The sequence below is a fragment of the Labrus bergylta genome, chromosome 13, assembly GCF_963930695.1.
Source record: "Labrus bergylta chromosome 13, fLabBer1.1, whole genome shotgun sequence".
Taxonomy (NCBI): domain Eukaryota; kingdom Metazoa; phylum Chordata; class Actinopteri; order Labriformes; family Labridae; genus Labrus; species Labrus bergylta.
The window spans coordinates 18,596,130-18,601,229 of NC_089207.1; the positions used below are offsets into that span (position 1 = coordinate 18,596,130).

The 5,100-nt window shown below is 44.4% G+C and overlaps 1 protein-coding gene across 1 annotated transcript in view; it reads right to left on the bottom strand.

The window, feature by feature from the left end:
• Window positions 1-2,965, bottom strand: part of LOC109983506 (nck-associated protein 5-like) — a 78,339-nt gene extending 75,374 nt beyond the window's left edge. Inside the window, exon 1 of the mRNA XM_065962154.1 lies at window positions 1,865-2,965. The gene's annotated coding sequence lies outside the window, so the exon portion shown is untranslated. The remainder of the gene's footprint in view (window positions 1-1,864) is intronic.
• Between the last annotated feature and the right edge of the window lie 2,135 nt (window positions 2,966-5,100).

The following is a 5,100-nucleotide window of genomic DNA, read 5'->3' on the forward strand; positions in this document are numbered from 1 at the left end:
CCTAAGCAGACATTTACACTGAGGCTACTTTACTCAGTGATGTACACAACACAACAAACGCCCTGAAGGACAGACCAGGAATATTTCAACACAACAACTCGATGGCATCCTGCCGACAGATCAGTGAAGCTATAAACACTTTGGGGTCCAGTGGAAGCTGATGTGCAACAACTATCACAAAGTCTTGATCATTTTATCAACAGTATTCATTAAAGGATTTCTAATGTGTGACAGTGTTTCATTTCCAAAAAAAACCAAACCTGAGTGTGATATAAGATCAACCAATCACATGAGGATGACTGGTCACGTCAGCTAACGTCTCACCGCCTTCGTACAGTGGAATAAAAGAAGAGGCACTTGAACTTGATGAGCTGTTTTTGAGTGCTTATGAAGCAAACATTCACCATTTTATTCTGCAGACTACAGAGCCATTGTTTTATTCATATTATGCACATGACATAGTTTTGATTCAGTGGAGCATCCTGGCTCATACCCATGCTGTCTCTCAGATTTATTGTACAGTATAGTAACAATAGTTTCTGTTGTGATTACATATTCAAAGAGTGCAGAATGATTTTTTTTTTTGCATTTTCCATGAACACTGACGTCTGCAACACGTCGTACAAACTATTTCTGTTACAGCATCTCATGACCCAAGGCTGCAAAAAATACTCACGACATCATGAGCGATACTCATGAAACAACTTCCTTTGTTTATCATCCAATCTGATACATTTACATATTCATCTTAATCAACCCATTGGAATTTTAAAAAAAAGTCTCTCTCAAGCGACTTCAAAGAAGAGAAAATGAACATTGAATTGTAAGTAAAAGGACTGAAGTCAGCATCTAGCCCTCACCTTTATACAACGTGTATTACTGAAGGAAATGTGGCAGTTTTGCTCTTTGCTCAGAGGTCAGACGGAGGTCAGGGGGGTTAGCAAACTCTCTGACCTTTAGTGAAACCCCTCCCACGTCTTTGCTTTCTGTTAGGAGACGTGTTGACCTGCGATGGGTCTTATTGACTTGTTTAAGGACGCTTCGTTCAATTAAATGAACCTCTGCTGACCTTAACTGAACTGTAGTGACCACAGAGAGGAGGAGGAGGAGACTAGGGTTGTCACCATACCAGAATTTCAAACTAAGGTAAACAAGACACCAAAGCAACAAAGACACAAGTCCAAGGCACCCAATATTCGGAAATATCATCCAACTCCTGCATAAATATTTGTGCAATGTAGACAGGGCTCTCTCTCTTTCACTCATGGCATCTTATGGTTCAGATATGACTGAGATCTAACGCTTGTGTTCAGCCTTGGTCCATGCTATCAATCATTCAAATATAAGGAGGTTGTACTGTTTTAAAACACTTGGTATCAAAACTTCTGAAGGGGCTGGCTCAGACCATATCCCTTTTTCTCCTCTTGTGTGACCCCCCATGCATGTTTGATTTCCCTTCATGCAGAAAGAAGCCAAAAGCTTCCAGAAACCAAAAGAACATTATCAATTTTTAATCCAGGACTTCACTGCCTGTGTCATCCTTAACCTACTTCCCTCAGCACTTTGGGGGAAGCGCAGTGACTTGTTGCTGACCATGATATCTCCCCGGTCATACATTAAACATCAGGACGTTCTGCATTGTGCACGAAAACACAGTACACCATCGCAGCCACAATATGGCACTGTCTCTGAAAAGAAAATGCTAAGAAGAGAAGCACGTTTGGGAGTAATAGATCTGCATGTTGGTAGTGGATTGTAATGTATGCACAAAGCACACAGGCACGTGCACACACACATACACAAACCCCCCCCCGCCGGTCGGCTTGACATTTTGAGCGTGCAGGTCAGAGCAGTGCATCCTTACCCTTCTCGTTGCTGTGTAACCACGGAGACAGATGTCAGCAGGCTGAGCTCTCTCGGTCGAGGTGTATAGCATGCCCCGGCCACAGCATCACGTTCACAGACCACCCGAGGAGGAGCAGTGCACGGCAAGGAGCCACCTCTCCACAATCTGGGTCAGAGCTGACGGAGACATCCTTATGGGGGAGGAGAAGAAGAAGAAGAAGAAGAAGAAGGAGAAGAAGCAGCTAATCACTGAGGGGGGGGGGGGGGGTGCAGACGTCACAGGCCCACATGGATCCAAACATCCAGCCTCGGACACATCCTCAGAGTGCAGCTGCTTCAAATCCAGATGCAATGAATTCCAATGAGGCTCAAATCCACGAGATTCTCACATCCACGCTCGACGAGAGCTCACGAGAAAACAACCCGGTCTGCACGAAGCATCACTGCCTCACTCAAACACTCTCCTCCTCCTCCTCCTCGCTCTGACTCTGCCTAATTCACTCCTTTATTGCTCTATTTCTGTCTTTCTCTGATGCTCACCCATATTTCCACTTCACTGCTCTCTCTCTCTCGCTCTCTCTCTCTCTCTCTCTCCTATTCTCAGCTGTGTCTCAGTGCTGTGCTCAGCCTGTGCCCAGAGGATGTTGAACATGTGTTCAGGGTGGGGGTTGGGGACTGCTGACTTCATAGGTGGCACGCTTACTTCCCACACTGATAGGTTAGAGAGGACGGCACTGTGCGCTCACATTTTGGGAACAGCAGCATCGAAGTGACAGAGGCAATGGATGAAAATCTGCTCGCCCTCTTTTTCTCCCTATTTTCAAATCAGGGCAATTGTAGCTGAGATTAAAGGCTGTTTTCAAACGATCAAACTGTACTCGATTGGCGTAATTTTGTAAGATAGAAAAGTGAGAACAGGAAGAAGGGAAGGGTTATTTTTATGTCTGCCTACTGAATAGGGAAAAAGAAAACAAACCGTACAAGCACAGTTGTTTTTGTTCTGCCTCTTTCTAGACAGAACAGGGGCACATTTTTCCACATTATACGACAAGAGCAGAGGGAAAAAAGGAAGATGTGGGAGGCTGAGAGTGTGTAGGAAAAAATGGACAAACAGAGAGGGGGGGGGAGAAAGGGAGAGGGAGGGGGAGAACAGAGAAAGCAGCAAGACGGAAGAAAAAGGAAAAAGCGAGAGAACAGAGAGCTTTGGAATATTTATAGAAGGCTGGAGAGACTGATGTAAAGAAATAAGCTCCTCTATTTCTGTGCTGTGACACACGGTTGCATCTCGGATGGTACGCTGTCAGGCGAAGTCAGATCAAAGGGATCCTATGGTGCTTCTGCAGCAACGATGCACAAAAAAAAAAAACGCAGCAGAATGCAAAGGAACGTACGCGTCTTCACGTGAGCAGATCGCACACCAAATAATCGCTTCAGTTCAGGCTTCAGTGCTCGCTTCAAGTGTTGCTTAAATGGATGTTGATTCAGTGATCTGCTGCAGAGAGATCGCCAGAGTGCACTTAATCACGGAAACGATGGCCTTGTGACAATCATGAGAGCCGTTACAAATTAGGTTATTTGGAAGAGGAGAGGGAGGAGATGAAACGGGGATGGGGTTTTTGGGAAAATGTGAAATTCATTGGCTTTATTAAAGACTTCTGAGTGGGAAGTGAGGTGTGTCTGTTGTCAGAATTCAAATCTTTTCATGGTTAATTTAAGGGAAAATGAGTCGAGTCAAAATGGATTTTATATGCAAAAAGACATGCAAAGTGTGTGTGTGTGTGTGTGTGTGTGTGTGTGTGTGTGTGTGTGTGTGTGTGTGTGTGTGTGTGTGTGTGTGTGTGTGTGTGTGTGTGTGTGTAGAGACCAGGATACCTCTGGGCTTATGCTGTGACCTAGATTAGGACTTGATGCTCCCAAGCCTGGCAGGCTGTGTGTGTGCGTGTGTGTGTGTGTGTGTGTGTGTGTGTGTGCCTGTGCCATCCATAGAGTAAGTGTGTTTGCATGCGTGGCTGGATGTAGAACAGAGAAGAAGACAGCAGAGTGTGTGTGTGTGTGAGACAGGGAGGCAGAGAGTTGTGTATGTACGCACTAGAGGAAGCTGCATGGCTGCATTGCTTGTGTGTGACTAAGAGCCTCAGCTGGATGACATACAAAGAGGTGAATAATCGCGCAGTAAGAGAGCTTATCCACAGCAGCGTGCACACACTGATGAAAAAAAACTGCACCGCTTCTGCCTGAAAGGGAAACCTTACGTAACTCAAAACGCAGAAATAGGAAAAAAATTACCCGAAATAATGAAAGGGTTGTAAATTCTGACATGGATGCTAAAGCATGCCAATTACTCTGGAAGATTTGACTATCTTGGTTTGTGCTTAACAGATTAGCACCCACTCTGTGCTGTATATAGATTAGGTGCTTATTGGCTCGGGATTTTCCTTCACATATGGTTTTAAATTAAGCTTATGTTAATGCATTTCCAGGCTTTTTAAAAACCTACTCTGACCCTGCCTTTGTGCCTCATCTATATAGCCCAAGTTATTATTACCTAATGACTCAAATCTATACATCCTTTCTCCATGAATGTGCCGCTATTCAGTGCATTATACCGGCCTTATGTAAGAAACAAGTAGAATCATCTCGCCCCAGTTCATCCCTGACCTGTCCTCTGGTCAAATTCATCTCCACTTTATTAAATAGTTAATCCCATGCAGCAGGAGCGTGCACTGAGAATATATGCAAGAAAACATTCTTAATTTAGCCTAATGGTAAACAGCTGTAAGAACAAATAATCTTGTTTCAGCGTTCATGTCAGTGGAAACGGTGCCAGAACTCTGTATGTTTCAAGAAGGTTCAGTCCTTGCCTTGTGATAAAAATAGCTGTTTCACACACACACACACACACACACACACACACAGATGGCGACTCTCCCACAGAGTCATGCATGCTAACGCTGACGGGGCGGGGGAAATGATGGGAAAAAACTCATCAGCAGAGATTCATCTGTAAACACAAGCGACTCATTTGCTGCAAACAGGAAATGAATCACATAAGAAAATGTAAGTTAACTTCAGAGGACGACACGCTGGGAGTCCTGGTTTGGGGCCTTGGCTGTGCAGAAGAATCAAAATCAAACTCTTGTGAACTCAAAGTGTCAGGTTAGAAAGGCTCCGAGCAGACAGGTGTGTTAAAGAGGATGTGGAAATATTTGCTCCACCTGATCCGTCCTCTTCAAAATAAAACCAGGATACAATAAC